The sequence below is a fragment of the Malurus melanocephalus genome, unplaced genomic scaffold, assembly GCF_030028575.1.
Source record: "Malurus melanocephalus ecotype Western Australia unplaced genomic scaffold, MMel_1.1 scaffold_13, whole genome shotgun sequence".
NCBI classification, from domain to species: domain Eukaryota; kingdom Metazoa; phylum Chordata; class Aves; order Passeriformes; family Maluridae; genus Malurus; species Malurus melanocephalus.
In genome coordinates, this window is record NW_026623245.1 from 2,644,767 (window position 1) to 2,666,793 (window position 22,027).

The 22,027-nt window shown below is 42.5% G+C and overlaps 1 long non-coding RNA gene across 1 annotated transcript in view; it reads left to right on the forward strand.

Moving 5' to 3' along the window:
- LOC130582667 (uncharacterized) overlaps positions 1-22,027 on the forward strand; it is a 280,277-nt gene that overhangs the window by 255,502 nt on the left and 2,748 nt on the right. The window contains exon 3 of the long non-coding RNA XR_008966331.1: positions 16,453-16,516. This is a non-coding gene — a long non-coding RNA (uncharacterized LOC130582667). The remainder of the gene's footprint in view (positions 1-16,452; positions 16,517-22,027) is intronic.

Below are 22,027 nucleotides of genomic sequence, written 5' to 3' on the forward strand. Positions count from 1 at the left end.
TACCTATTGATTTCAGTCTAACATCAGTGCCCACCCACTGTTCCAGACTGGGAGGGAGAATAATTGTTACACAGACATCCCCAAGCGTGCAGASACAAACCCACACACCAGCTCTCAGAGCGGACACCTCCTTCAGCAGCTTAATTCTCCTGGACAGTGTCACAGAGGGTCTCCCCTGTGCTTCTGCTCACCTCGTTTGGGCCTCTGGAAAGGATTTAAGGATTTGGGCATGAAAAAGTGTCCCACATGTATATGGAGAATGCAAACTCTAAAATATTTTTATATCTAGCAAGTACCTGGTGCCAGTAGCTGCAGCCACCTCAGTGATTGTCACTTGCTGTGACAAAGAGAAGGTAAATTATTGTTGCTCAGAAAGGGCCAGACCAGCCCATATTTCTGAAAACCAACCACCATATTTTTTGGTCAGAAAAAGAGGATGAAACCTCTAAATCTGGTGGTGTCCCTATATTGGCATTGCCCAGGAATGCAAATGCCCATCCCCTTTGCTGCTTTGGAACGTGAAGGCTGTGCCTCCATGTGTGCCAGGTGTTTTGTGGAAAGCATCAAGCCTCTGTTGCTACTGTTTGGTTAAGGAAGTGATTCACACACTACAGATTTATTGTCAATTTTGTTATGCTTAAGGCAGGCAGTAATTTCAGTTTTCACTGCCATTAGCTAATAATAGTAATTAATTAGTAAATTGTGCCGTTGGGATCTCGGGGTGAACTAACAGAAAAAATGTAAATTAAAAAAAAAAAAAGACCACTAATGTTTCTGAGTTTCTCACCACAACTAAAGGTTTGTGTCTATCCCATCCTTCCAAACTGAATTTCTGAAGAGCAACTTACATTGCCCACAGCACTGTCTGGGAAGTACTGGAAGCAAAATGAGGAGGTGCATCGGACAGGAGGTGTTTTGTTGTTTGGGTTTTTTCCCTGATTTTGCTGACTTCCCAGTAAGGAAGTTTTGGATACAGCACTAAGAAAGAAGAAAACACTAAGATAAACCCAGGGTTTTCAATTCAAGGTCATTTTGAGCCCTTTATCTGTCTGCARAAGAAAGTGGGGGAGAAAATAATTACAAAATGTGAATTAGGCTGAGTCATTTTCACTATGAATTGTTTGCAGCTGTCAGAATCAGATCTACATAGTTCACTATAGCTCAATTTCCTTTCCGAGTTAATAACACATTGAACAAACATACTAGAGCAGACTCCTTTTTTTTCTTTCAAATAACCTCACAGTGGATCTGCATTCTTAGTATAAAGAAGTCTCTATTAGCTTAGGCTATTTATAGAACATCAAAGGGCTGAAAGATAGTTAAAAATTAATCGATTACCATCAAATAACAGACACTAAAACTCAGTGTATGAATGCCTTCCTCTAGTGAATAAATTAATAGGGACAGGGAGAAATGGRCACTCCTGATTCCCAGGCTGGACAGAGGCAGTTGGAGGCTCCCAGTGCAGCTCCTCAGCACTYAGGTGGGGCTTTAGGCTTGACCCTGGACCTGATGTGATGTGTGGGGAATACAATGTGCTTGGAAGGGAGGAGATAAAGGGTGGAGGTGTCCAGCTTCAGCTGGAAGGMCTTTGGAAGGACCAGCTCCCTGCTGCTGAATGATTTCCTGTCCAAAGGTGGAACTGGAGCATGCACAGGTGGAAATAACTCTTTCTATAATCTCCATTTCAGGGTCTTTTCTTTCCATTGAAATAGTTAAAAGTGATGGTGGGGAAGTGGCACCACCCGTGTGTAGAAGGTAAAAAACTTAGGCTTGCAAAATATTAARGCTCTTCTCTAATAATCATATTTGGATCATTAGTAAAATGTTGCTCTGGCCTTGGTTATAATCATGCCATGAGGTGTGAAGGGAAATAAAATGTGTTTTGAAACTAATAATTACAATTATGGAAGGGGAAAGAACAGCTTTCAGAAATGTGAGTTTGGGTTGGTATATGGGTTTGAAAGGAAGCAAAAGTGGAACTTAGTTCCACATGGTTTCCAAGTGAGAGAAAGCCCAGGGTGTGTTTGATTTTGTGCTGATGTGTCTGCACAGCTCAGGTGAAGTCTCTTTCAGGGATGGACTCATTTTTGTGTCTTTCGGGTCCATGTAAGTCTGGGGTAGTTTGTTATCACAGCTCTGGAGAAAGTGGCTGTTGGATATGCTGGACCTCCTGGTTTAGAGATACTTTAGCAGGGAGAAAGGAATTTGATTAATAAAAGACCGGTTTCTAAGAGAGGATGGTGAGTTTAACATCTGCCCCTGTTGATTGCTGACAGACTGTAACACACAGCTTACAATGCAGGGGAAGTCTTTATTTCCTCTTTCGTTGCCAAATATGCATATTTCCAAGCAGAGGTGACATTTTTGTATGTCAAAACAAAGGTAGAACAGCAGAGCCTTTGAAACATCAAACTCAGATGGAAAATGAGGATTTGGCATGGCTTAATTTGGGCTTTATTAATGCCTTTGGGGGAGAGGGATGGAAGAAAGATTAGGCAGATCAGAGCTTTAAAAGTCATAGATCGTGCATTTAATAGCTCTAATTCTTAAATACTTGAAGGGTTTCATAAAGCCATTCTCTTCAAGTGCAAACTCCTTCCCTCTTTTCACTGTTGCATCTGGATCTCCCAAGTTCTTAAAAGGAGCTTGCAGCTGAAAATCTCAGGCCCTTCCATCCATCAGTGATCCTTCACCAAGAGGATGTTTGGAGCCTTCAGAGGATCCCACAAGGAGTTTATGTGCACCACAGACTTCTTCATTCAAGGYGCAGATTGCATTATTTTAGGTACTCCCCAAATGGGATTTAAAGCTGAAAAAAAACCCCCTTTTTCTATTCAGCTACATTTTCTGAAGTGCAACAGACTTAGAAAGAATGGATTTAAATGAAGCTACTACTAGATTTTTTTTTTTTTAATAAAAATCAATTCTGGTGTTATAAGAAATTGATGGCTAGATTTCAAGGTGAATTTTATCTAAAACTGAAATATTGACTGAGGTGATATTAACATTTTGTTCTGTTTTCTTTCTTGAAAAGTGATGTTTTTCACTGCACTGTATTTTGTCCTTTCCACAATCCTAAAATAATTTGCCACATGTTTATTTTAAATATTATAGAGYTATTTTTAAGCTAGCAGTGCAAAGCAGTTTTTATAGTATCTATTACATACTATAAGGAGTTTTCTGTAATAAAATCAATATCATAGGATAAATATTCTGTGCTAAGAATAATCAGCTACTGATAATTTTGCCCATAGTAATTGTTTTCAGCAGTCACAGGAGCTCTGGGAKAGGCTTTGCTACCCCAGCCCTTCATTTGTGCATCCCAGCACAGAGCAGTGCCTTCAGGTGTTGCTCTGGGGCCACCTGGTACCCAGAGTGGCCTGATTTATAAAACAGGGGGTTGTTCCAGTCTTTTATTTAATTTTTTATATAGTTTTGCAGAGAGGGCATGTTGGGTTTGGGCACTTGGACTCTGGGTCTCAGGGAATACTGGGTTCAGGAGCTTTGTCCTGCTTGTGTTGGTGGCAGTGTCCCCTCCCTGGTCTCAGGGTCTTGGACAGAGAAAGCCATCTCTGACTGTCTGTAATGTATGGAAAAGGCAATTCCAATAACTCATTTTACAACCAAGTGATCATTTATCCTACTAGCAAAATCTGTTCAACTCTGGTTGTATAGGTTAGACAGTAATAAAAGTTCAAGTATCCATAAAATTGCCATTGAACTGTAAATTAATGTGAGGTAAAGTTGTTGCCCAAGGGAATAACTGAGCTCCAGAAAGTTGTGTCCTAAATTAATTAATGCTGAGTTCAGCTCTGCCTAGGAAAAGAATGGGGTTTTGCTGGCCTTCAGTTGTTGAGCTCAGAATTTTTTTCCCAAGCAGAAATTGCAGCTGTCATATCTGCTAATTTAAACAGGATTTTAGAAATCAGAGAAAACACCGGAAAAAATATTAATTACATGGCCTATTTTTTTCTTATTTTGTTTTAATTTTTTTGTTTTTTGGGTTTTTTTTTCAGTTTGAATGGGTAGGGACGATTGTAATTGCCTTATAATGGTCAAGTTCCCTTCTTGATTAAGCACAGTGTACATTTGCACTTCATGGGTGCTGTTTATCATGACTTGGCTGTCCTCTTAAAACTCTTGCTTTGCATTTATTTGTTTGTTTTTACTTCATTGAAAAAAAGAACCAAAAATAYCTGCAGTGGTACTTAATAGGTTAGTTTTAAATAAGGATGAGGATTAATAAAAAATAAGGTACTTGGTCCCACTGTCTTGGGAATCAGCTGCTTTTTTCAGAAGTTGGGTAAAGAAGCAGTTGGGGTGTCCAGAGCTATGTGTGGCCTGCAAAGCATAACTGATGGATTTGTGCCATTCCCACAAGTGAGGAATCCCAGATTTTCCAGACTTCTCTKATTTTCCTTACTATCTCTTTCCTTTGCACCTTGGCTTTTTCATTTTTTCTCCTCATTCTTCTAATTTTTCTTTCTGTTCAGTCTCTATTTATTTCTTCTGCTTCACAGATTGTCTCTCTGCTTGGTTTTCTTTTCMCCAGCACTTACTATATTCCTCGTGTTTTTGCAGCTCTAATGCTGGCTTGTCTGCCAAAGAATAAACTCCTATTTATGGCAAATATATGCAGCTCAATRCACTGCTAAAACATCCTCAGACTGTTTGCTCACAGGCATCCTGCAGAGACAGCACGACACTGTGAGCACACGAACWGAGCAGCTTCTGCCACCTTCACCAAAATCTGAGCCAAGAGGCACCTTAGAACACACCTGYCTTCAATGCACGCATCTCTCTCCTRCTCTGACACAGTCTGAGTTTATCAGGGAGAATTCCAGGGGTTARACCTTTAGGTGTAGCTACCCTACTCTTCCCACCCAGGAAGGGATGACAATTAGTTCTGCCCTCCAGTGGAAATTCCTGAACTGGCCCCCCCATCAGGTYAACTTGTACTTTTAGAGCACTCTAAATTTGCAGCTCTGAGCAATTGGTGTTACGATTTTTGTGTCATCAAGAAATGTATCTTGGGGTGGTTGCATCTTGTGCCTCTCTATTAGAATCCCAAAGCAGCAGCACTCCAGCTCCAATCCCTTTTAAAGCACTCTGAGGTATTCAGTTTTACCAGGGTACAGTAAATAAGGGGGGAGAATTTCAGAGGCACAAGGGGTAGTTCTTTCACTGGAAGTCGATGGAAGTTCTGTATAATTCCCATTTGTGCCTTTGAAAACACACATGGCCCTGCTCTGCCCATGGCTTTAAATCTCATGTGCACACAAACACAAGCCCCACGTTCCTATTCAACCTTCCACACACATTTTAATTTCCTTTCAGTGTCACAAACTTTCCGCGGTAGCTGAAATATGKCAGGGATGTTTTTGTCAAATTGCTGAGACCAGGTTCTTCAGCTCCCACTCTGCACTTCTGGGGTGATCAGATCATGATGTTAGAGTCGCATAAGAGCTTATTAGCAGCTGGTGCAGACACTTTCTCTGTGCTCTAAAAACAACAACGAGAACAACAACTCAGCTGGGAAGAGCATATGCAATAGCCTTTTAATCATTGCTTCAGCTCACCATGTCATCACGCGTACGCTTTCTCATCAATGAGCCCAGGAATACAAACCAGAGAACTTCTTAAATTTTTCAAACACCTGCATCTTGTGAAAAAAAATTATGCTACCAGATTAAAAACAAAACAAAACAAAAAAACAAAAACAACAACAAAAACAAAAACAAAAACCAAACAAACAAAAAAAGGAAGGAAGAAAGAAAAAAAATCTCTTGGATCAAAAGTGTCTCCTTATCAGGAAATGAAGGACAGGAGCAAAAATACCCTCCTCCTCCATCTCCTCCTCTTCTTTTCCCACCTCAGACTTGATGATAAGATTCTGTAATCTGACAACCCCCCTGGAAAATGATAGCTGGGTGTTTACAAACGGAGCTTTTCGATGCAAGTCAGTGATTAAAAATCCCCCCAGCACCAGCCATTGGAAGGCTGGTCAGGCTCTGCCTCGTCCCTGTTGCTCCCTGTGCTGCCCAGCTTTGTGTCCCTCTTTGTCTGCCATGGAGCCACAGGAGGGGCACAGAGGCAGCTGGGGGATGCAAATGCCAAGCTCGGGAGTCTGTTTATCCAGCAGTGGCAGGCAAGGCTGTCCCTGGTCACTGGGCTGGAGTGGTGCCCACAGGCTTGGAGTGGGATGCTGCTCAGCTGTCTTGCCTCTCCGCTGCTTCCCTGCAGTCACAGGGATGGATTTGTTTCCTTTCGCAATAAGTCAGACAATAAGGATGTTGCTAAATCCTTTATGGAGCCCAAAGGCAGGGCTGTTGGTTGATCCGTGTTTCCTGTGGAGCTGTGATTTGTGTGACCACCAAGTTGCCCCTTGAGTCAGAAAGTCCCAAGCCCCTATCTCAGTGCTCTGCAGAGGGGGATCGGAGCTCGGTGTGGCCAGCAGATGTCTCCCAGGATATTTCTTTGCAGACACCGCTCTCCCAGCTCCCTCTCTTTCCTGAGGCTCCCGAAACTGGGCTTGGTGGTTATGAGAAATGCTGTCTCTTTGCCCATTCTCTGCAAGTATTACAGAACGAAAGACACGGCTTTGTGATGCTGAGGTTTTTTTTTTAAGCCACAGCCTAAATTAAGGAAATGGTTTATAAAGATAAAAAAAGGCGAGGGAAGGCAGCTCCTTTGTGCCTCTGAACATTTCATGATTATTTACAGCCTTTGAGAAAAGGAAGCAATGTCACTCAAGGGGGCACGCAGCATTTTAGATCACTTCTGATTGGGAAAATCATTAGCATTGCTGGGATTCTGCTTCATTTTGTGTGGGAGAATTGGTAGATGGCAGGARAAAGGTTCTGTTTGCAGGTGCAGGCTGTGCTGACATGAGGCAAATCTGCAAATCAAGCTGTACCTGCCGGGCTGTGCTGGCATATTTTCCCTTGGATAGACTTGGCCAAAGCRTGAGCTCTTCTCGCTCGCTGACTTTGCATTATCCTCTGTATTTAGCAGGAGAAAGTGCAGCAGTGAGGATAAGTGGTTGCTCCCGGCACTGAAGGAATTAGTTGTGGAGGTGGAGTGGAAGGCTGGAGTCCCCCAGTCCCAGTCATGCTCGCTCCAGAGTGCAGCATTTTGGCTGGGATGGGGTTTGAAGCCCACCACGGGTCACATGGAAAACGCTGGCGCTGTTATCGTTCCGCAGGAGCTCTCCATTGGCATGAGCCATGTCTTTGAGAATACAATAGTCCATCACCAATCCAATCATCTTTCTGTGACTGAGGGGTTTATGCAATTATAAAAAAGTGGATGATTTCAATGTTCTATCCCTCTTGTGGAATTATGTTTGGAATTTATCCGGCGAGACAGGGGAAGGGATTTTGTTTGTTTTGTTTGATCATTTCTTATCACAGAACTTTGTTTGACTCAAGCCACAATGATACAAGCATTCAAACACCACCTTCAGATGTAATATTGATTTATAAAACAGCAGTGCACAGCTGCTAAGCTTCGCTGTTTCATACAGAAGGTCTTCAATTCCCAACAAATTACTGGCGTTTTTACCTATTTACAAATTAATGTTTCCTCTGAACCCTGTGCATTTCTTATTATTCTAGTCTGCTTTCTTCAGTTTCTGCTTAGAAACCTCGTGTGAGTGTGCATTATGCAGTGATAGGGCAGCTTTAGAGCATCAGTTAAATTGGAGTTAAATAAAAAAAAATCTAGATCAACGTTTCTCCTTAGGCAAGTTATGCACYGAGTGAAATTAAACCACTATATGTACTTGTAGATTGAAGAATCAGAGGTGGAGGATGGGTCAGAAACACTAAGATCAAAGTTTTTCTTCTTTGAAAAAAATCTCTTTGAAAAGCCCCCATGCCACCTATTCTGCTTGTTAATGTTTTGACTGGAAGTGTCTGGCAGTGTCATCATCAGCAGAATATTTTTAAAGACTTTTTTTTTTTTTTTTTGAGCTGAGTCTAATAGCAAAGTAATGGATCCTTAGCAGCCTCTGTTATATGTCTCTTAAGGGAATATTTTTGTTAATTGCAAATATTTGATTGACAAACATGGGATGCAATTAGTAGGCAGGCACAGTAGGAATGTGCAGTGAACTGGATCTCTGAACCAACAGATCTCAACTCTCTCAGCTTGATCTGAAATAGGCTAGAGCATTTAAACCATATGTTTCCCTCAAACTTTTTCTCTCCTCTGAAAATTCCTTATTTCCCTCAACTAACCTTCTTTCACTCTCTGCACCAAGGGAGCTAATTCATCCGCTATGATCACGTCAAATAAAGACAGAAAATTCTACACAAGCTGCAGACTTATGCTGCTTTTTGACCGTGGCAGTAAAAATTAATGTGGACAAGACTATACATGCCAGTTGTGCCTTACAAAAGCCCTAGGTGAAAGAGAATACAATCTAATTTAACTTTAGACATTTTGAGCTTAACGGTCTATTTAAACAACCTGGTRCCATCTGACTACATTTATCAATTATATTTCTTTTTATTTGTACAGAGTACTTTCTTTCTGGAAAGGCTATAATTAAAACTTATCTAGATAAATTGTGCTCAGATTCTGTGGCACAAGAAGGAATTCAAAGGATTTCAGTGGTTTCATGCGTTCTTTTTCATTAAAAAAAAAAAAGGTTGCTCTGAAATCTTTAAAAGGAAATAGATTTTCATAATTAGAATAACCTAATTGCTATAGTTTCCATAATTACAGCTGAGAATTGCCAACAGGAAATGCAGTGTGGTCTTCACACTGAAATGTTGGCATTCTTGATTTTTTTTTTTTCCTGGCCAAGCAATCCCTCTTCTCTCAGGRATGGTGGTGTACTTGGTTCTCCACTTCCCATTGGCAAGAAAACTGCCTCAGGGGGTTTCATCCGGAATTTGGTGTTTCAGGGAATTTCAGCTTGTGCTTTTGTGACATCACCGTCATTTCTGCAATGTGACATCACACACCAAGCACGGTTGAGGTTGGTGGAGAAAGAGCAGCAGGAGTTCTGAGGATCTTCAGGTAATTTCTGACTGCATGACAWGGTCTTACCATAGCCTGCTTTTATTCCTGGAAGTCCCAGATCCCCCCCAGATCCCTGGTATGAGTAACCTGAGTTTGGAAGTACCTGCATCATCGCTCTCTATTAGCACACACATATTTCTCGAGTCACATGAAGGGGCTAATGATGCTCTGCTCCTTTTGGAAGGGCCCAATCCCTGCTCCTGCCGGGGGCTGCTCATGTGATTAAAGCTGACTCACGGACGTGTGGCAGGATCCAGCCTTGAATTTGCAAATCCCAGTAACGGGATGTGTTAATCAGTCACTTCATCAGTGGAAGGAGTGCGAGATCCGTAGTGGCTGCACGGGGAGGATATAAATACAAGCTGGATTTCTTGAAAACTCTCCTTGCAAAATTTTGTCCCTAGAAGGGAAAATGTTTTTTGCTGCTGAGTCCTGAATGCAAAATTTCAGATCCGTTGTAAAAAGCCCCAACAAAAAAAATTCCATCTGTGACATTTCATGTCACGTATTTGTAGCCCTGTTACTGAAGCAATATTTGACAGGGGCAGTTAAAAACAACTCTTTTCAGTAGACAAATTGTGTTTTTCCACAAAGGCAGTTAATGGAGGTTCTTTGCAAACCCCCAATAATTTAGACAGGGCTTCATGATGAACCTCTTTGGTGTGGCAGGGTTATTTTAAATGCTGCTTCAGGTGCCTGCTTGGACTTGTCAAGGTTGCCCTTAGTGAGGACCAGTCCCCCAGAGATAATTCTTTTTTCACACTGGAGCCGTTGTTGTGTCTCTGTGTTTAAGTGCTTGACAGAAAATGTCCACAGTTAGGCTGTGCATAATGTACACTGTCAATTTGTAAGATCCTTCTCTGCAACTGTGTTGAAAGAGGGACTTTGTCACAGGTTTTCTCCTCCACGCAGTCCCACAATTTAAATTTTACTGTTTTGTCATGTTAATGTAATTCATTTAAAATATTTAAATTGTCCTTAATTAATTGAGGAAGGAGATTATCATGGTGGTGGACTTGTAGGCAGCGTGCGGAGCAGAGCTGCCGGGGTTTTGGTGAATACAGGTGATGGATGGTGTTGACGTGAGCGGCTGCAGTCGCACAGTGTGCGTATACACAAATTACACCGCCATGTGTGTTCCTCCCTGTTAGCAAAGCCTTTTGTTTATATATACCCAGCTATACATTTACACATTATGTAAATAAACACACATATGCCCATGCAATTTAATTGAATATATGGCTATGGGTTAAGAGGCATGTTACTCTGATGAAAAACATCTTATGGTACGGAGTAAAAATATTCCCGACATGCTTTTGAGCCTCCTGTAGAATTTAAGAAAGAACTGCAGTGATTTCTTTAAGGTAGTGGTTCAAACCGTTGAATCAGAAGGCCTGGTATTCTTTCAAAACCTCCAGGCTGTTGAGTGGCATTCTCAGAAAACCACTGAGTTCCRTTTTCATTCAACTCCTTTTATTCTTATTCACTGATGAGATTTTCCATCTATCTTTGGTGTATGCAAAATGGACATTACTCTGTGAGTTTTGTTTCAAATTAGGCACATACTTTTAAAGCAACGTGCAAGAAATTGGGCATATAGATCAGTCTGTCCAACCACAGACCCCCCCAAAACTGACACAAGCATCTCAGGGTGTAATGAAAAGTTGTCTTGGATGCATTCAGTCAACCTTTGGGGGTGCAGCAAAGGCTTTGATGTGCTGAGAGAGGCACAGAGGCTTGTGGTGTCTCCCACCCACTCCTCCGTGCTGGTGGTGCCACGTGCTGGTGGTGCCACTGGAGTGGCCCACAGAAGCGATCTCCACTGGAAAAATGCCATGAGGAGCTGCAGGAGATGGTGAACCCATTGAGAGGGAGCTGTTGCTGGACTTTCCCGTGGGGATGTGTTGCATCTTCTCCCTGGTGCTCCTTTGGGCATGAGGGGTCTGGGGCAGCAGTGCAGCTGCTGGCACCACAGGCCATGCCGCAGGTGACAAGTCTGACTCTGGYAGAGCCCAGAGCCGTGTGTCTGACTCACAAAGAAACCTCTGCTTTTGCTTTTTGTTTGTTGTTTTTCCCATCCGTCTCTGGCGCAGCCGGGGCGCCTCTCCTCCAGCTGTTCCGTGACACCGCGCAGCCATCAAACACTGGAAGCCCAGATCAGAGAGCAGCGGTGACAGGCTCCCGGTGCAGGCAGGCCAGGTCCCAAATCTATTGTTCATATGAGAAAGCTCAGCRGAGTGACTTGACAGGTTTTTAAAGCACTGAAGAACTTCGCCAGGAAGTTTTCTTCCTTTCATACCTTTTCCCATGCTCTGCCTCAAGCCGGGTACCGAGTGTGTGCCATTTTGGCAATTAACGAAAAGGGGGATGTTGCTGGTTCTGCACACAGGTACACAGGGATAATCAGGTGTGTGGGAATCGGCAATCCCTCTGCATGCAGGGGCTTACACTGGGCTGCTTTGTACTATTGCATTCAGACACCGTGTTCTGAGCGTCTTTGTTATCGTCGCCTGATAAATAAACAGCCCTAAAATTACAGAACTTATTATGGTAATTGAGTGAAGAAAAGGAAATGCAAACCGTGCCTCGCTATCTATTACATTGCCACTGCTAAAGTTGCCTAAACCTGTGCTACTCAAATGTTATTGTAATATTAGCCTTCTTTCTTTTTTCACAATGATTGTTTTCTGTCCATCTCAAGCTGGATGTCAGTTCATTTAGATTTACATCAAGTAGTAAATTAAAATAATCACTCAGCAAACACTCTCAGCTCAGTTTTCTCTTTCAGTCAGGAGTTGCGAGAGATGCTTGAAGCATTCAAGCAGAAAATATTGCTGTCTAGATATTTGTCCTCTGGGTGATAAAGGAGGCATTGTCTTGGGACCCACTCAGGCCTCGGAGCTGATAGTAGCTGTGCATCACAGCTGTGAAGTGCGCTTTGTTATGTGTCTGAGGATTAGGGTTCAGGACCTTGTTTTTCTTGAAATACCAGACTGATCAGAGCTGCATATGTTCGGGGGAAAGCAGAGGTCGATGGTTCTCTGTCCACATTTTTACTAGATTATTTTTGGACAGAACTCTGGGAGAATACCCTGCAGCTTAAACCATCCCAAGAGTTTTTCATATTCCGCATTATAACCGTCATGGAAAAAAGGCTGTAGTTTATCTATCTGCATTTGAAACAAAAGGCTACAGCATCACAGACATGCTGGGCTTCGGACCCGCGCTGGAGCAGGCTGAATTTTGCTCCTTTGTGCTCCATTTACAGTACAGCTGCCCATTTAGAAGTACAAATGCACCTTGATATAATAACCAAATCCAAAGAATGTCTGGCCTCAAGGGTAGAATGGATCGACAGTTAATCTTAAAGCGAGGGTGGTGTACAGAGCAAGGGTGTGGGGGGGACGGAAAAAGGCTGTTCTGTGTTTCTTAGCTGTCTGTTCCAGAAAAAAAAAAAAAAAAAAAAAAGTGGATTTCTTCTTTCCATATTTTTTTGATTAAAAAATTAACATGCATATTTTTTTCTCACCCCAGCCACAAAACAAATAAACCAAGCCCCCCAAACCAAAGCAGTGTTTATTTTGGCAAAGCTGATATGGACAGAAGTACTTGTAGCGGAATTGCTGTCATGAGTTACAGCAATATTTCCATGACAGTCGTGGTCTGAATGAAGACTGCGGGGCTGCGGGGTCTGGGCACGATCTGCTCTTTGTGGCAGCAAGATGTGGGAGTTCGTGGAATTGAGGATGTTGGTTTGATACCACAGGAGTTAACTGTATTTTACTGATAAACAGAGGACTATCTGTGACTCTTTTGTTGCAAGTGAATGTAAATATAYACATTGCAAATTCAACTTTCAGTGTCAGTCTGAATCCCTCCCTCCCAGAATGGGGCTCTGATCAATAGAGAGAATATTGCCTTTGAAATTATTGGTGTTAATCAAATAACCTCACTGATGGGATGGAAGGGAGAACAGCATTTGCCCATGTGCAGGAGAATGCCTGGGGCTTGGTTGAAAACACATCCGTAGGCACAACTTTTAACCCCATCAAGCTTCAGCATAAATTCTGAGKGTCACCTATCATCTTTGCTTTTAAAAGCAGGTCTTCCCTTCTTCCATGAAGCCCCCTCTYTGCCCAGCACTGGGCGTGCACATCACTACCACAGCTCTTCAGGTCRGTGAGGTGGCTCAGATGCTCCTCTCTCCATGGAAAACTGAGCTTGGAGATGTGCTGCAGGGCACTCAGAAGGCAGTTTGGGACATTAATTTGAACTTAGGGGGTTTAATGGATGGCACAAGGTTAATGTTGTGGTAGGACAGCAGCCCAGGTTTAGCAATCACTAAACAGCTCCTGAACATGTTCTTGTCATTCCAATGTTTTTGTGGATGCCATTCAGAGGACACTCTTGGCAATTTTCAGTTTGAACGGGTGTAGCAAGAACGATCTAGATGTGCTTTTTCTGGCTAGATGAACCAGGTCTCAAGAGACAAAAAAAGGGAATTTGGAGAGGGGTGTGGGATAAGGAGCCTTGGTCAGAGATGGACTCGTGTAATCATTGTTTGAATGAAGCTCCAGGCTGCCAGTTTAGCTACCCATTAGTGTTGTCCCCCTCTGTGCTGCTGGAACCCTGCTGCTTTTGGGGTGCTCTTCTCTTGAGGTTTTGTCCTGGAGAGGATGTGCATGGACCAGGGCCCAGGATGTGGAATGGGGGAAATGATGCCTTGTCACTTTGTCTGCTGCCTGGCAGAACTGATTTGCTGCAGTTGTGCCTGCAGAGAGCTGGCATCATGTGAAGGCATTTATCACTGGAGATATGCTGATAGCAAACCTTCGAAACAATCATGGGGYAGCAGTCAATGTGCCCTTTGTTTCTAAGTAATCTTTTATATTTATTTTATATTTTTTCCTTCACGTCTGCTTCCTCCTTTCTCAGCAAATGACCATGGTGTACTGACCTCTGCTTTTGTGGTCTTGGAAATCCTCTCTTTCTGTTTTATTTGTCCTCTAGCTTTTTTTTTTTTTTTTTTTTTGTTTGTTTGTTTGTTTGTTTTTCCTCACTAGTTTTTTCAATGCAATTTGGTTTTCTTTTGAAAAAAATTGTTTTACCCATTCTAGCCCAGCTATCCATCAGTCCTCTTTTTTTGCCTCAAGTTGTTGCTACTGACGGGGTTCCTTTATTACTAAATCTTCTATGTGTTTTCCCCCTTCTCTCCTAAACTTTCTTGTTTGTCTCATATTTATCTTCTTCCTATATCCCGGTAAAAGGTGTTAGAGGTGCCAGTTGCTTCTCCTCTCTAATACCCTCCCACTGCATCTTCTCTTGACTTTTGGAAGATTTTTCTGAAAACACAAATCAGGCTCCTCTTCCAAAGCTGTACAACAGAAAGGGGATTCTCTTGTTGATTACATTAAAAAAGTGACGATTTMCAGAATGAAGGAAAACAAAAACCTGCTGGGGTAAAAGGCAGCTCCTGGTGSAAACTCACACCAGGGATGCAGAGACATGAAACCTTCCCCTGTTTGTACCTGTTCCCTCTGCTCACATGGAGGAGCCAGAGGGACCAGGATATTTCAGAGAGAAAACTGTTCTACCAGTAATTACATTATTTTAGTGGGTTTATGTCGGCTGAAAATCAAGTCTCAGAGTCTGACTGATTTCTCAGTCAAAATCAAGTCTCAGAGTTCTTCATGGGAAGAAGTGTAAGTGTTCACACAGGCATATCGTGATGGTTTCTGAATTACTTGAAGCATCCATTGTTTTCTGGATATCTCAATGCCAGTAAGAATGAGGAATAGCTGAAATTATTGAAATACTGACATAAATAATATTTATGTACATAAAACCATGCACAAAGTGTGACACTATTGTTTGTGAGTGGCATGGCTTGAGTTTTTCTGCTGATATCACCAGCCATTGCCATCAGAGCCCTGCAAGAAACCAGGCATGGGAAGGGGAAATTCCCCTAGCTCTTTGCAAGGAAAAACAAAAAAAAAAAAAAGGAAAACAAAAAAGCAAATAAGGAGAGCTAATTTCCTGACTGCAGGAAAAGAACTGCTGGGGTAGAAGGTTACCAAGGCCTCTGGCTCCTTGTGTGGAGCTGAAGAGAGTATTCAGAGAGTTCAAACACTAGTAGGAGATCTCAGCGCAGGAAACAACAACTCTGTGTGGGGTGAGAGAATTCAGCACAGAGCAGAGGGTATTGGCCTGTGTGCATCCAGCTCTGGCAAGAGAGGTATCCCACCAATCCTTACCGTTATAAGCAGGTAATTTGAGAAGTGTCAGGAATGGCAGTGTAATTTTCCCCTCAGCTGTCGGGATCTTGGGGTGTTTTATCTGATTAGATGGCACCTTCCAGAAACATGAGAGGTCTGTGATGAAGCCTCTGTGCAGAGCCTGGCAGAATGGCATCACTTCAGTATAAATAAATGATATTTAACATCTTTGTTAAGTTACAAAATCTGTTTTGTGGTTGCTGCTGTGGGACATGTAGCACTACACCTGTTTTCTGGTGTAACAGTTGTAGATTCACATCAGGATAACCATCSCTGGTGCCTTCCTGCTGGAGATCCACAGGGATCTCGGACATACTTCTAGCTCAGTATTAGGGAATACTTGAAACATGCAAGCTGTAGGGAAAACCAAGTGCTTTGCATTTGAAGTTTTCCTCCCTCTAACAACACAAGTATTACCTTGACAGTGGCCCCTCACAGTTCCCTTTTGCATGGAAAGTCAGGCGGTTTCTGAGCAGTGCCTGCATATTCCACACTAAAAGGGCAGTTGAAAAGGCAGCCTTGGCTGCAGCTGCTACCTGGAAATCCGGAGGCCGTTGTTTTCCTTATTTCATCTGTTGCTAGTCAGCTGGAAAGCACAGTGACCTGTGAGTAATGTGGTCATTCCCAACTCATGCTGATAAAACCTTTACACTGCTTCTTCTTGCCATCTCTCYTTCTCTATCTCTCTGAGATGTTCTGATCCAATCTTGACTTCCTTTGAGGTAGGGCATTCTGTCTTAATGCCCTAACCCCCTTGGAGAGTCAGAGAGAAATGATTTTGAGATGGTTTTTTTGTTGTGTTTTTGCCTGATAGACTTGTCTGTAGAGCTTTTATACCAGAAAGGATGTGACTCCATGGCCGCAACCTGGAGCTCTTTAGGACACTGCTCTTCTCAATTAGGGGCTGCTACTGAAGTTATAGCRGAGGAATTTCCAAATCCCAGGATACCAGTTTGGCCCTGTGGGCAGCAAACTACCAGCTGTAGCTCCCTAGAGTTGGGAGGTAGCAAATCTCAGCTGTTTTTTGCTCTCTCCATCTTCTTGGCAGCACTACACAGATCCTGGCTGCCACTGSGCAGTCACCTGGCATGTTTGTAGTTCTTGTTTGCACCACTAATGAATTTTTCTTGCTCACTCCTTACAGATCAGCATGCTGGATTTTATGGAGCATTTCTAGAGCTGAGGTACAACAGTCTGGGAATTCCCAGGTAACTGCCATTTCTTCCGCTTCTTTCACGTGCTGCTCTGGATGTTGTGACCTTTTCCTTGATTTCAGGCTGTAGGCCTCTCTTGTAATCCTCTAAATTGGCCACCTCATGATTAAATTGTTGCTCTGAGTTGCATCTTTGAATGCAAAGTGAAAGATGTTGTGGCTGCCCACTCAGTATCCAGCTCTCCTGTCCCACCAGCAGTTTGACAAGAAACCTAGAGACTCTCAGTTCTTATCTGAGGGAATTTGCTTGCACTTCATAAAGATATAAATGGTTGAACACTTGYTGGATAAAAAACTGTCTTTCTGTCTGTGTGGTCCTGCCTCACCTGCGCTTAGTGTTGGAACTCAACTTTCTTGTCCTGACAGAAATTCTACAACCCTTTCTGACACCACAGTTTATCACCTTTGTAAAGGGCTGAGCTTTACCATGGATTTTTTTTAATAGGTTCTAACCTGTTTCATATTTACATCATCTTCATTTCTTTGAGAAACTCCAAATTCAAGTCAGCAAGTGCTGCCGTGGGGACCTACAAAAGTGCCTTGGGTGTGATGGTTTGAGGGCCACCACACAATGGTCACACCAAGCCCYAGTCCTGGCAGTACTTTGTGCCCTGCCTGATAAGGTTGTTCAAGACCCAAATAAAAGCAGAATGTTTTTCAAGCTGGCATTTGTCCATCCTCGTTATGATAATGTGGGTATTGTGAGTTCCTTGGGGCAGGGACTGTGGTTTTCCATATGCCTTGAGTTGCTCCAAGATTGTGGCTGGCGTTCTGTGAACCAAAGCTAATAAATCAAAGCCAGTTTTTTCTCATGCGCTTCAAAACCTACTCCATTTTGGAACGAGAAAACCACGTATAGCTCACTGCAGGCTTTGTCAAATTATTCCTCCCCTTCACACTTGGACTCTTCTTCATTTTCCACACACTTAATACTCACCCAGCTCCTTTCTGTAACTGGCAGCTGATCCAATTACACACTAGAGGTAGAAATACTGAAGTCTTACAGTTCAAATGTGGAATGATATGCATAGTCACTTTGTCACTCAAATCCTTTAAAAAAAAAAAAAAAAAAGGAAAGGAAAGCAAACTCAGACTAGCGGCCATAATTAAAGGCAGAAAATAGAGCACACAGTTAATATGTCCCTGGTTTGCCAATGCTGGGATGTCCCAAGTACCAATCAGGAAGCCAGAGCCATGTGGCTTCCCAGATAAAAATGCTGGCTTTTTACTTCTGGGGCTACAGTTCAAATCCAGCTTAAGGTTCTAAATGAGATGAGACCCTTAACCTATGCCAAAACTGGGGATCCCTCCAGGTCACAGTTGAGGTTATTGGCAGGTCACTGTGATTAAGCCTGTGTTCTGTTGCCTTCAGCACACTTAATGGCATAAATAAAGGGATTGAGGTCCAAGCACTGCCACAATGCCAAGCAGCCTGAAGTATTAGAGATCATAATGAAGGCCTGGCTGGCAARAATGACTCACTTTGAATTACAGGTAAAGTTGGGATGAGATTATCAGGTACCCCTTGCTCATCACCCTGTTGCCATTGGACTGCTGTGTGTGTTTTATGAATTGTGAGAATTCTGGTTCAGATCCTCAGCTGAATTTTTGTTCAGACAGTGTTTTGTATTCAGCAGAACAGGCTGGTAAAACTGCATAGCAGTACCAAAAATGTAGGAACCTTCAAAGCCTCCAAGCTCCTTCAGSTCCCACCAGAGAGCCAGAGATGAGAATCCCACATGACAAAAAACAAGCAATAATTAAAAATCCGTATTTTGCCCAAAGAATTCCTTTGTTCAAGGTATGTAAATGTCTTCGCCTGCTTGTACGTTATTTCATTTTTGATAGTTCCTTAGCTCAGTAATCTGATCTTGGGAATAGAGGAGTCTGAAAGGAGTGTTACTCTGAAACAAAACACCTGTCTTTCAGTCAAGACTAAATTGACAAGCAACAATTTAGTTGTCTAAACTCAGAGCTTTCAGGATTTCAGACTACATAAATGTCARGATGCCTAGGTAGGGCTCAAAGGTGAGCGACAGTGTAGGCAAATATACATTGGAACTTCAATTATCCAACCCCTGATCACTCTCAGTTACCTGAAGTTTAAACATGTCTGCATTCMCTCTGAGTTTCTACATTTTTCTGTAAAAGCCCTTTGTACTASATCACCTGTCTTTGCCCAGCAGTCTGTAAAGTTTTAAGAGCTCGTCTCCTGGGGAGCTTGGTGTGTCTGCCAGATCACAGCCCCACTCTGATGGAGCCTGTAAAATTATCCCTTCATGTTACCTGGTGCATTTGGATAGACATATTAAAATCAGTAAATTACTGTTTTCAGCTTTGTTGTCCCAGGCACATTCCACTTCTCCATAGGCTTAACGTCACTGCAGCACCTTCCTCCTGACAAAGAGTGTACCTGCATGGAAATGCATTGAAACCTGAACTGAAACTCTTTAATGATTCCCTGTAGGGAGATTGTGTCCTCTGATGAGCAGTCAAAGGATGGGAAGGACCTTGCTAGTTAGCAATATTCACCATTATTGCACCAAATTCTTCCCTTCATTGCTGTCCTGTGAAATCTGTAACAGTGACTGATGTCAGTAAGCCAATGATGCCAAGAGCCAAATATTTCTTGATTTTTCACAGTTCTGAAGCTTAAAAAGCTGCTGAGATCCCAATCAAAACCCTCAGASAAATTTTGCTTTACACACTGACACTTTTTCTCACAACATTCCAGTTACTTTTAAGGAGTATTTTTTTGTGATTTGAGAGGTAGCAGTTCACATTGACAGCTCCTTGCACCAACTATGGAATTAAATTAAAAAGTTTTGAGCTGGCAGGAAAGTATGAGAGGTCTCTTCACCTCCTTTTGCACTTTTATATTTTCCAGCCTTATTTTCACCCCGTTCTTGCCTTACATTTGCCACTTTTAGTTTCTTCCAGTGCTTCCTTACATCATCTGATTTCTCTGAGGGGTGAAGGGAGTCCCTCTCCTTTCCTCCTTGCTCTCCAGCAAGCATTTTCCTCTTTGTCCTTCAGGGCAGGCATCTAAACCAGAGTAAGGATWGGAGATTTTTGTTTCCTCCCCGAAGAGCATCTGAATAAGCCAGTGTGCTGGGCAGAGACCCTTCTGGGAAATGAACGGTGGAATGCAGGAATCTGGGCTGGGGTCCCTTTCCAGAGACACATTCCAGAGTGACACTGGGGAATAAAAGCTGCTGTGCGAATGCTGCCTGCTCTGCAGTGCGGGATTTTGGGGTAGGATGAGCCAGCACCCTGAACAATAAAACAGCCCTCTTGAGGAAGAAAGAGGGGATTTCAGGCCAGGTCAGGCAGCGTCTGCCTTCCCTTTAGCTGAAGGCAAAGAGCTTGATCCCAGCAGAACAAATGGCATAAGACATGGAGGATCCAGCATTGCACAGCAAAGTAAAATCCTGTTCTCCGTTGAAAGCAGAGTTTCACAACTGAACCAAAAGGCAAAATGCAATCCAGTCATCTGTTGCTTTGGGAATGAGAAGAAAACAAAATTAAATGGGAATATTAAATTGTAAGTTTTGTGGGTAAGGAGAAATCTCATTCGCCTGGTAGCAAACTAATACTGCAAAGGAAATACAGCAACACAAGAAGGCAGAGAGTGCCCATTTCAATATTTAGGAAATTCTGGTGTCTTAGGTGTTTTGTTTCATGGCCATCAAAAATTGAAATAAATTAAAGTTGCACTTTAATTGAATTACAGAATGACATCAATTTAAACATTAGTAAACAGATGCAATTCTGTGCAATGCTTTAAATTGCACTTTCTCACATATGCATTTAATTTAAATTTATTGAGATGGTTATTTATGTTAATAAAATAATTAAAAGCAGTTATTTAAGACTAACTATGAAATAACTGTGTAACTACCTATATTAATAAGACAGTTAGTTAGGGGATAATGTCTATTGCTTTATGGTGTAATTGCAATAAACAGCTGCTGAGTTTGATTAAGAGCTGAAGTGGAGTTAAAGTGTTTGAGCAATCTCAAAAGCTATTTGTTGTAAGTGTACTACAAAGCCATTGCGATTATTCCTATTATACAAAAAGCCATACCATAAACATTAAAATATAGCACATAAGTACGTTGCTTTTTTCTTGGGTTGTTCCAGCATCTCCATGGGAATGGTGGGGCTGGAGTAGAACTGGGGCTTTAGTGGAGAAAAGGGTGGAGGGGGGCAATAATTTTGTCAAACAGTTTAGCTCATGCCCAGATTCACCCCTGTGTGAGAGAAGTAGGGAGAGCACAGTTTGTGTTTGTGAGCTGTGTTTTTGCAGGGATGCCATCATTTGAAAATTTCTGGCTGGATCCCTTTGAAATTTTATAGAAAAATTCCAACCGTGGCTTCAGGTATGACCTAGGAATTTCTTCAGCTTTTTGTTGGAGTATAAAATAGGAGAGTYGAGCATATAGTAAAAACCCCTCTGTAACTTTGACCATGAAATGATCACTGCCACTACATTACTGCACCATTAACACATGGAGCAGCCACTTCCAGTCCCYGGGAATATCCTGCTTTATGGCACTGACATGTACCTAAGTCACAGACCATTCATTCCAGTGGGACCAAGGAAGCAAATACTGCCATTGTTATTTACAAACTCCATATTCTCCTGCTTCTGGACTCATATATAAGATATTTGCCTTCAAAATTTCTGCCATGTTAGTTTCCCRCAAGTTTCATAGGAAGTCAGTAAAAGAGGTGCTTTATTACTTAAAAGCTATTTTATTTTGTCTTTAACTTGAGAGCACCTTTGAATGGTGTACTCTGAGGCTTTGCTCGAGGTACAAATGGACAGGAGTGATCATCTGCCTTCTGCTGCTCCTTGTTCCTGTACCTCTCACAGAGACTGAAAGAGCTGCCTTCTGCTGTTCCTTATTCCTTCTGCTGCTCCTTGTTCCTGTGCCTCTCACAGAACTGAAAGGGCTGTGAAATGCTGCCAAGCAAGATATTACCAACACACATCTTGCATATTCATGGTGTTGTAGTGAACTAAGTTGGACAAGTCCTAGAACAAGAGTTTGGGGAGATTGGAGCTRAGAACATGTCCTGGGCTTCCTGCTTCAGGCCCTGAGCTTCTTCTCACGTTATTGGGAATCACTCAGGGAATTTCTCACTTTCAGTCCGACCCAGACATCCTTGGCAAAGGCAGCTGAGTCCATCACTGCTGRGAACCAAGCTCAGGGAGTAGCCAAGTCCATGTGATCAGAGCCCACTAGTTCATTTACATCGAGGTTGAAGGGTTTTCACATAACAATGTTAGAAGCTCAAAAGGGAAGAAAAGAAGGTGTCAGCAGCGCAGTTACACTGGTTTCCTCCTTCTACACAACCTATCTTGGAAGAGAGAAGGTATYTCTGACCAACCAGTTGTGCATGAGGGTTTAACAAAACTGACAGGAAGAGGCAGCTTGGCAAAGTCCGATGCAAAGCAATAAYTGAAGTGCCAATTCACTACTAATCTTGCGTGGAATGG